General features: G+C 39.2%; 1 pseudogene; it reads left to right on the top strand.

The window, feature by feature from the left end:
• The window catches only part of LOC106521366 (integrin alpha-M-like), an 18,259-nt pseudogene extending 7,243 nt beyond the window's left edge, over positions 1-11,016 (top strand).
• The last annotated feature ends 332 nt before the right edge of the window (positions 11,017-11,348 follow it).

The following is an 11,348-nucleotide window of genomic DNA, read 5'->3' as shown; positions in this document are numbered from 1 at the left end:
GGCAATGAGCAGGGCAAGAATGACAGGAGCAGGAAATGAACATGACAAGGCAGACAGAAGCAGGATCATAACAGAAGATTTTAATAGTTATAGCAGACGGAGAATCTGATGACCGCCACTTCTTACCAGGAGCTGTACAATCAGCTAATAATAAAAACATTGTTCGATTTTCTATTGGGGTAAGTGACAAATACATAACAAGCAAACAAACACAAAAGCAAATCACAGAAGCAATGTGTGTGCGTGTGTATTCTATCACAGCTGCTATTTTGAAAGGTGCACTTTTTCAAAATGTACCACCTTGTGGAGACCCACTGCTCCTTACAGGGTCCAAAGCACAGTCCACAAAAGTTTAAGTGCCATTTATGGGTGGGGGGAGGGGTGGTGTTGGTTGTGAATTGAGGGTGGTAGGTGGTTATAATTCGGTATGTACTGGGGGTGGTTAGGTTTAGGGTAAAGGTCAGGTGTAGAAATAAATGAAAAATATTAAGACACTATCCATGTGTGAGTGAGAAAGAGAATAGCAAACATATTGTAATTCYGTCTGTATACACTAAACATATATATAAAGCTGTAATAAGCATGAAGAAAATATTTTTATCTAAAAGTCAGTAACTGAGGACAGTATTAAACTGTAAGCAACTATTGCTCTTGTTTTTTTGTAAGTACTGAAGGTTACTCTTCACTCTTTGTCTTTACCTCTCTAGGTGGGAAATGCATTTACAAATTATGCTGCAAGGCAGGAGCTGGAACAAATTGCATCTTACCCCCCAACAGACTTTATGTTTCAAGTTCAGAACTTCAGGGCTCTTGAAAAAATACGAAATAAATTGCAGAACAAAATCTTTTCCATTGAAGGTAAATTAATATTTTTTGTTCTATTTTAGTTAAATGGGTAGTTTTTAATTATCAATGATAGATAATCATTTCAAAAAAATGCACCAAATTTTCATTTCTAAAATGTACTCCAGCAGATAAAATCATAAATGTAGAGGGGACATACTGTATATGGGTGAAGGAGGGAAACCATATTAACAAGAATGCAGCTTTGACTGAAATGGGCCATGATTTTCAAAGTCTGGTCACTTTGCTGCAAAACTCAGAATTCATTAAGACTGCAAACAGAAAATTCCTTTTTTTACTCACAAATTTGAGTCATCAACTAGTCTACAACTAATCACAGACTAGTGACTTTTTTGTTTTACATTTCAGGATCTCAAAGCAGTGGAGAGTCACTGAAACTGGAAATGTCTCAAGAGGGGTTCAGAGCAGCTTATACACCTGGGGTAAAAATTCAAAACAACAATACAAACAAAAAACAATACAAAAACTTTTAACTTTGCTTTTATATGCATTACAGGGAATTCAGATGGCCATTGTTGGTGCTAACCAATGGAAAGGAGGCTACAAGAAATACTCAGTTTCTAATGCAAAAAACAATGGATCATATGAGCMAACATCTATTGAACCCGACAGCTATGTTGGTATGTATACTTCACTGAAAAGAAATAAAGAGTGATTGTGCTTCACCAAAAATCTACTGCTAACCTAACTGCAGTCCAAGAAGTAGTAGTGATAAATAAAAAGTCGCAAGTAGATATTTTATTCTACAATCTGATTCCCATAGTTTATTTTTCTACAATCATTGCAACTAGTTAAATAGGATGAAATGCATGCATGTTTTCACTGAAGTCTAACTGTTTGATAAATACATTTCAGGTTATTCCATGGCTGTTGCTCAAACTAAATCCGGCACTCTGACAGTTGTTGGTGCTCCGAGGTATAAACACAGAGGAGTTGCTATCACTGTTTTTGGAGAGAAAGTTTCCCAACAAATTGACCTGTCTCAACAACAGGTGAGCTTTTGAAAATGAAGTTGTTTTACTTTGTTATTTTTTAAATCAGAGGTTCTCAAACTGGGGTCCCAGGACCCCCAGTGGTCCACGAGAGGTATCTTGGGGGTCCTCAGAAAATTTCACTAAATTGTTAATTTGGTTTTTATTTTTAAAAATGCATGGAGAACAATGAACTAATAAAACAAACATAATAAACTTCATAGAAATATATATTCCCATGGCATTAAAGGGTTGAAATGACAGTCAATTATCTTTTAAAACAGCATGGAGTTTATGAGGGAGTTCCTGGAATTTTTTTGCCCTTGTAAGGGGTCCCCAGACCCAAAAAGTTAGAGTTTCTCTGTTTTAAATAAATGTTTTTTTTTTTCTTTTGCCTTTACAGTTTCAGACTGGTGGCTATTTTGGGGCAGAAGTTTGTGCCATGGATGTGAACTCTGACAGCCACACTGATCTGATCCTCATTTCTGCTCCCATGTACAAGGACCAAGACAGAGAGGGACGAGTTTATGTTTGCACCTTAGCTCGGCTGGTATATGACAGTCACTACCTTCAATGTCACTTCATAGATTTGTTTAACTCTGCACATTTTATTGAGAGTTCAACATTTCTTTCATCCTTACATTTTTCACCAGAATGTGGAGTGCCACTTTGATTCATCACAACTAACAGTACTACGAGGAGATCCATCCAACAAAGGGAGGTTTGGGTCTTCTCTTGCTGTTCTGCCTGATCTAAATGCAGATACATTGAATGATTTAGCYGTTGGAGCTCCTTTGGAGAACAACAACCAAGGCTCTATCTACATATTTCAAGGTGAAACAGGTGGAAGAATCAACCCAACTTACTCACAGGTGAACAAACTCAACACATAATTTTATGTTTTTTATTCTTAAGTTAATTTTAAGAACAAAAACCATTTTGTTCACAGTAGCCTAACTTTTTTATTTATCTTTATTAAGCAAGATATTTTCTATTTCACAGAGAATCGCTGCCTCTGAAGTCAAATCAGGATTGAAGTTCTTTGGTTTGTCAATCAGTCAGTGGTCCTACGATCAGAGTGGAGACACACTGCCTGACTTAGCTGTGGGTTCAAARGGTGCAGTTGTCTTACTCAGGTAAGTTAGAGTCTGTTTAGAACTGTATTTTAATCCCAAAGCAAAAGACTTATAATGTGATTCTCCCAAATGTAGGTCCAGACTAGTAGTGATGGTGGATACCACTGTGTCCTTCAACCCAAAGGAAATCCCAACTCTAAATGTAGACTGCACAAAACCACTAGAAGGCACAGCAAAAATCTGCTTCACCATGAGAAGACTGTCTGGAAGAGATTCAGGTTCCTTCATTTTACATTCTTTCATTTGAACCATTGTATGTACATCTGTTTTTAAATGAAACACAYGTCTGTTTCAGTTCAAGCAAAGATTAATTACACTTTAACTCTGGATGCAACTCGTAAGACTCCAAACAACCGAGCTTACATCAATAAGGATACAAGAGACCAAACTGGATCTGTTGCTGTTCGTTTAAATAGTCAACAGTGCAGCAATGTGAAATTCTTCATCAAGGTGAATATTATTAGAATAATCTGTTTTAATTAGAAGTATAACTTGTCAAAAGGATGCTGGTTTCATTTTTATATCTTTTACAGGCTTGTCCTGTAGATGCTCTCAATCCACTACAGAACGAGCTCAGATTCACCTTCAATGGTTCTCCTTCCAACACAAATCTTAGACCTAGTCTCTCCCAGGAGGCTCAAACAACAACTTTTCATCCTGTAATTATTAAACACACTTCATGATCATGATCAGCATGTTCTTTACATTTTACATTTTGCAACTGTTTATTTCATTTTGATGAGCCCTGCAATTCAATATTGTGTCCCAGAGTTCCCATATCAGAAGAATTTAACTGTTTCCTTCAGTGTTGTGGCTAACATGAAACTTTCTGCCACAGATTGGGTTTGAGATCAGCTGTGGTGCTGACATGGTGTGTACAGATAACCTGAAAGTGGATTTCAATTTCACAAGGTGAGGAAAAGGACATTTATGTTTCTGAGTACAAATAGTTTGCAAAAAAAATGTGTTTGTCATGCTAGCTTTAAAAAGCTTTAACATTCTTTAAAAAATGTCAAACCTTTCAAGACAGCCCTTTCAGCAAACTAATGACAGGTTGTCCTGAAGGCCTGCAGTTGTTGAAGAATGTGACTAACCTGTGTGAGCCAGACTGCCATCAAGCTGCTCAGGGGTGGGCTTTCTTTGTTTGTCAAGTTCTCAAAAGGACTCCGAGGGTGTTCATACCATGAAGTTGTTATTTTAATGGTTGTATTTATGTTTAAAAAGTAAATAATAAAAACAAATGCTTCCACTCTCTGACCAATCAATGGGCTGCAGTCTGCTGACATAGAATATTCAGCCCCCATCAGTCCACCTTGGCCGAGTGGGTTGTAAGATCAGAGGCGAAAATGGGTGGGACCAAAAAAGGCACTAAAACCATGAAATGTTGGATTTACTTAACCATGTTATGTGACCTGGTTCCACATAACTGAGTTGAGTAAATTCAAAGCAACATGCTCATGTTCTTTGGTTAAAAAACTGGTATATTCCTTTGAATTTATTCAACTCAGTTAAGTGGAACCAGGTCACATAACATGGTTAAGTAAATCCAACATTTCATTTTTTACAGCGTACCAGGCCAACCCAATTAGGACTAAATTGACGTGATGCAAAAGGCCATTAATGTTGTAATCTATTTTCCCTTTGCTTATTCTTGTCTGCTCCTCCCTGGGCTGCCACCTTATCATGGTGGAAGGATTTGAGTGTCCCAACAATCTTAGGAGCTATGTTGTCAGGGCCTTCATGCGCCCTGTAGGGTTACCCAAAGCAAACAGATCCTAGATGAGAGAACAGAAGTGTAGCTCAAAGACCCCTTATAATGAGCAACATCAATGGATTAAGTGTCCCCTCACCCTGGTGTGAGGTTGAGCCTAGATATAGTTGCTCACCTGGATACACAGCTCTGGCTCTGAAACCAATCTCTTCGAGAGGAGTTGGACATTCTTTTACTCTGGAGTTGACCCTGCTGACAGGCACCAAGCAGGAGTGGGCATAACTGTTGCCCCCATCTTGGTGCCTGTATATTTGAGTTCACTCCAGTGAACAAGAGGGTACTCTTCCTCCACCTACAGTACAGACCAAAAGTTTGGACACACCTTCTCAATCAAAGAGTTTTCTTTATTTTCGTGACTATGAAAATTGTAGATTCACACTGAAGGCAAGTTGATCATTAAATTCGGGCTTAAGGTGTCCTGGTGCCAAGAGCACATACGGACACCCTTATGCTTAAACATGGTGTTTGTTATGGACAATCCATGACAAGCACCTCGCCACACATATGTGTGGTGGAGTGGGTTTTGACTGTTGTTTCTGCTTATGCGCCTAACAGCAGTTCAGATTACCAACCCTGTTTGGAGTCCTTGAAGAGGGTGCTGGAGAGCGCTCCTCAAGGAGACTCCCTTGTTCTCCTGGGGGACTTCAATGCTCATGTGGGCAATGACAGTGAGATCTAGAGGGTATGGTTGGGAGGAATGCACCACCTGATCTGAAACAGAGTGGTGCATATTGGACTTCTATGCCTGTCATGGATTGTCCATGACGAACACCATGTTCAAGCAAAAGGGTGTCTGTATGTGCTCTGGGCACCAGGACACCTTAGGCCAGAGTTCAAAGATCAAATTTGTTGTCATCTTATCTGATCTGTGGAAGGAAGGAAGGAAGGAAGGATGGATGGATGGATGGATGGATGGATGGATGGATGGATGGATGGATGGATGGATGGTTGGATGGATATTTTATTGATCCCCAAACGGAAATCACAGTTTAGAACAACTCATTGAAGAGATATAGACAATTAAAAAGGAGAACAGGTGCCCCTGGTCCTGGAGCCATAGACCCCTGCGCAGAGCAAAAATCATCATCATGAAAGAACATCACGAAGAGGTGCTACCCTACTGCTACTGGCCCAAACTGAGGAGAATATCTCGGGGTCTTGTTCACGAATGAGGGAAAAATGAAAAGGGAGATTGATTGCTGCTGTGTCTGCAGTAATGTGGGCGCTGTACCTATTTTCGGTCATGCGAGAGTTGTGCCAAAAGGCAAAGTTTACCTTGATTAACCAGATGATCTATGTTCCTACCTTCATCTATGGTCATGAGCTTTGGGTAGTGACTGAAAACAAAATATTGTGGATACAAGCTGACAAAATGAAATGTATGGGCTCTCTCTTTGAGATAGGGTGAGAAGCTCAGTAATTCAGGAAGGACTCAGAGTAGAGCTGCTGCTTCTCCACATTAAAAAAGGCCTGTTGCGGTGAATCGGGCATCTGGTTGGAATGCCTCCTGGATGCCTCCCTGCTGAGATGTTCTGGACATGTCCCACTGGGAGGAGATCCAGAGAGGGATCCAGGACATGCTGGAGGGACTGTGTTCCTTGGATGGCTTGGGAACGCCTTGTATTACACAAGAGGACCTGGCTCGAGTGGGTAGGGAGAGAGAAGTCTGAATCTCTCTGCTTAAGGCTGTGCCACACTACAAGACTTTAAAACAGTCGGCCAATTTTCAAAGACTGAGAGAGCCCACACATGAGGATAAAAAAATCATGGATATGCCAGGTTTGGTCCTACAGTGTGTGGTGTACAGCCACACAGCAAGAGACAACACACCACACATGAAAAGATGTTTCATTCATGAACATTCAGATGTCAGATGTTAAATCACGTGAGACTTCTTGAAATCTCGTGAGAATTCATATGTCCAAGGAAAAWTCTCACGTGATCTCCAGAGAGAGTGAGTTCAGAGTAAATAACATTTGTGATGAGGAAGAAACAATGTTGATCATTTGTGGATTATTTTTACCAGAGGAAAAACAATTCCATAGGACTTTTAACATCCAGCGGGCTTTCTGATGAGTCATGACAGTCTTTTGTCTTCTGTATTTGGATTCCCCTCTGTGTTTACGTCGTCTCTCGTTCTGATTGGCTACACGTCTCATTCAGCAGGCTGAGAGCTCGGGTGCACATCATATTGGGCCAAAAAAATCAAACATGTTGAATATACCCGATTTGAGGTTGGAGCTGTCCCGACATCCTTCCGAGCTGACTAGATCACTCTTAACTGACCACCCATGGCAGGAATATCTGCTATGATTATCTTTAGAGCCATCACGATAATCTGGACTTCCTTAAGATTGTCGGAAGGGCAAAAATCGGCATGGATATCTTTCCGTGTGACACAGGCCTTAGGCTGCTGACCTCGGATGAGAAAAAGAAGATAGATGAATGGGTTATTTTTGTCTATCTTTCAGCTCTTCGGTGGTTAAAGTTGGCATCGATGAGCTCCTGGATGTGACTGTCTCAGTGGAGAACAGAGGGGAAAACTCTTACAACAGTCACGTCATCCTTACATATCCTGTTGGRCTCTCCTACAGGAAGTTTACRTCTCTGMGTGTAAGGCCTCAAGTCTCAGGTCATCTCTGATCAGGAGCTCCTGAAAGCCTCACAGCTGTTTGATCTTTTCATGCAGGGAAGAATTGAGTGCAACTCCTTGGACAGTGAAGATGGTGTCACAACAGGAAAAACAGACTGCACTGTTGACCAACCTATTTTTAAAACCAACTCTACGGTTAGTTTTTTTTACTCTGCTGCGTCTCTCTGCTGCACGGACTGTTGAGCCAAAACAGGAAGTTATCTAATTCTTCTTATTTGTTTTAATGTCAGGCTGTTTTTATCGTGTCCTACGGGTTCAATCCCAGCAGACAACTTGAAAGGGGGATTTTTGTCACTGCCACTGCCACCAGGTACTTTGGGGCTTTTTTATTTATATGCTTTTACTGTTTTTTTAAATTTGCATATTTTTGGACATTTGTTGTGTACTTTAAATTTTGTTTAATTTAAAATTTCTTACACATAAACTTCACTCTATGTTCTTCTGAGTGCTGCTCTGTGATGCAGATTTTAAATTTTTTTTTCATATCATTAGTGGGAACCAGCAGCACACCCCTTCCAGTAAACTCTACAAGAAAGAAGAGATTGGTGTGAAGTACAGCATACTCATTACAATGGAAAGGTCAGTTTTAACCCCGTTCACATAAGCAAATCAAACATTTGGAAAGTAATTTTAAGCTGTCTAAACATTCAGTGTTTACATATGTTCAGCTCCCACAACTATAATAATTTCACATATGGCAATGATGATCTGCAGAAACCATTCCATCAATTAATCAAGGTAAACTAATCATTTCTAATATCATAATCATATTCTGCAATACTTTAATCTTTGTTGCCATAAGTTTCTACCTCAACTTAATTCTCACTAATCCCATTTTATTCTCCAGGTCACAAATAATATCAGAGCTCTGAATTTCACTGCAGTGTTCAGAGTTCCTGTGAAGCTCGGTGACAAAGACATTTGGGTGGATATGAACAGTTTTCAGGTACTTCACAGATCTGTAACTACATAGAAATTTTCACACACAGCAATGAGATAGATCAAAATTTTAAAATAAGGAACAGGTAAACTGAGTTTCTTTCAGATTGCAGATTGTCAGAGAGGAAACGATGAAAAACCTGCTGTGACAGATTTTATTGCGCAAATAAAGGAAAATAAAAGTATTGTAAGTACACCTTGCAGTCTGCCTGTTGAAATTGTAGTACATGAATTAAATGCATTCTCTACTGAACTGCCTTTTCACCCACAGGACTGCTCTGTAGCGTGGTGCAGAGTTTTCAGGTGCAGTATGTTCATGGAAAGGTTGGAGCAGAAAACATACAAAATCTCTGCAAACCTCAGCTCAGCATGGATAGAGCAGGTAACTGAAATGTAGCTGATGTTTTATCCAACTGGTCCTAATTACAAATGACAAAATCAGAACTCCTCAATGGTATTTGGCTATTGAGAAATTTCAAAATTCAGATAATTTTAACTACAAAAATCTACAGCAGCCAATGTCAACTTTATTTATAAAGCGTTTTAAAAAATAAAAATGGCTCAAGGCTACACTGAGTGCTATACAGTAATCAACAAAAATCACAAAACCACAAAAATCGTTAAAAATACGTATTATAACCAACAATAGTAAAAACAGATCAATTACAATYACAATGTCAGGCCTTACTTTAAAATGCCATTGAATAAAAGTGAGTCTGAAGAAGCATTTGACGTTTTCCAAACGATGAACAGATCTAATATGAAAAAGTGAGTTATTGAAGTTGGAGCTAGGCCATTCAAAACGTTAAAAAATTAAACATTTAAATTAAGTCTAGAAGATACAGGTAGCCAGTGTGGTGTTATATGCTCATGTTCCCATGTCCCAGTTAAAAGTCAAGTTGCAGCATTTTGAATCATTTAAGGACCATGTAAGGAGGACTCATCTATGTCTTTGTGAATTTCAGTAGTCCAAATGTGTTGTAATGAAAGCATGAACACAAAGCAAGTTTAAAAGCTCTGAGGAAAAGAAAAACAGGAATCTGGTGGTATTCTGGGGTCTCAGCCTTGTGCACACTGAGGAGCAAAGCAAAGATGAGTGTCTGGACACAACACAGGGTATACTATGGCTGAAAATGTAGGTTACTAACCTTGTAGAGCTGGTGAAAGGAACTCAACAGATCCAGGTAAGGAAATTGTAGCTTGTGGGATGTGAGAGGCTGTGAGTGAGCAAAGGGGCAGGTATGGTTCGGTGGTCTGGTAGGCAAACAGAGCAGAACAGAGAGTCCATGTAATCAGAGAGTCGATGAAAAATCCAAAACACAATCCAAGGCAGGGTCAAAGGGACAGAAACATGGTCATAATCCAATGCACAGAAACCAGGACAGTACCAGGTAGGAATCAGACAATAAAGACCGTCGTGGGGCAGGATTGGGGTCATGAACAGGACATCAGGCTTGAGCTGTAAAAGACCACGAGCAATCTATTTGGGATGAACTACTAAAAATTCTGGGAAGTGGTGACCGTGAGCAGAGAGCTTAAGAATGAGCAGGAACAGGTGGAAAATATGTTCTCGATTGCTGTGAGGGAAAACGAGGGGCTGTGGCTGATGAGGGTGACAAGCAACCAAGATTATTCAGGGATGGACATAACAGACAGGGAACATGAAATGTTACAATGTTTTTTTCTTTCAGATTGGACTTTCGTCTGCCAAGTTTATCCTGACCAGTTCGGCCAGTTTAGAGTACGACAGAAACCAGTACATTTATTTCTCAACAACCTCTAATAACATCCCTCCTGTCCGTAAGGTGACAGCACTTTATAAGCACTTTTAATGTAATAAAAGGACTTGAATTTGATCCAGATCATGTCACCGTGTCTTTCAGATTGMAGCTAAGATTGAAGTGATTTCTGAACCAGGTTTCACCAAAGAGATCATAGGAGGATCTCTGGGAGGGTTGGCTTTTCTTGGTCTACTCACTGCTGGGCTGTATAAGGTGATTCATTTTTTAAACAAAAATAATAAATTACAAATTATGGTCAATACTGACCATTATTTAAATCTTTTAGTTTAACAGAATTTTTTGTTTTTATTGTTTTTCACTTTCAGGCAGGATTTTTTAAGAGTAAATATAATGAAATGGTTAATGAAAGCGCAGAAGGTGAAGCTGGTCCACAAGAAGCTCAAGATGCTGCACCTACTGAGGGATAAAAGTCAGTCGGCTTCAGTCCACCTGACAGTTATTTTGAGTTTATTTATTTAGGAAATTTGTAACAATACCTATCTGCTAACTGCACCTCACCACTAAAGTAAACAAACAATGAAAACATAGTTTGTGTTTTTACTGTTTATATTCCATTTGAGCATGTGTTTCAGTATTAATCCCATGCCAGTCGTCACCTCCAACAGACATTTTTAACAACCAGAAGAAAACATTGTAGAACATCACAAGGAAAAAACACATTTTTTTTCTGGTTTGTACTGAACATTCACCTTTTCATCTTGAGATTTCTGGTATTCCTACGGTATAGTGACTAATGTGTTCATTTTCTATTTCTCATGTATTTTATGGTTGTGCATATTGTGAAGTTGTTGTGAAGTTAATTGTACATAAAACTGTGAAGCTCTGAAACACATCATGTTCTGCTTTAACCTGCTTGCCGATAACCTGTTTGTGTTCAAAATAAAAAAAACATGTATTATGTAATGCTAACTTTCCTTTTAAATAAACTAAATGATATTCAATTGTCTGTGATCATTATTGCTGAACGTGTTGTTGAATGGCAGCTAATAAACTATACGGGTATGGCTGTATCGGTAGTGCTTTGTTTATTTTTCTTTTATTCTTTTGTCAAACTAAACTACCCCCCACCCCGGATATGGAAACAATTGCATAAAACGTGTAAAGAAAAATCACTTTGTTAAATGCTGCTTTACAAAAAGAAAAGTACATGCCTTGGAATATACGGTATGTCAGAAGCAGACGGTGAGGATGAACCTGCATGTGGAAGCAGTA

The sequence above is a fragment of the Austrofundulus limnaeus genome, unplaced genomic scaffold (assembly GCF_001266775.1).
Source record: "Austrofundulus limnaeus strain Quisiro unplaced genomic scaffold, Austrofundulus_limnaeus-1.0 Scaffold108, whole genome shotgun sequence".
NCBI lineage: Eukaryota > Metazoa > Chordata > Actinopteri > Cyprinodontiformes > Rivulidae > Austrofundulus > Austrofundulus limnaeus.
Note: the sequence above shows the minus strand (reverse complement) of the source record. Positions and strands in the feature narration are given on the sequence as shown.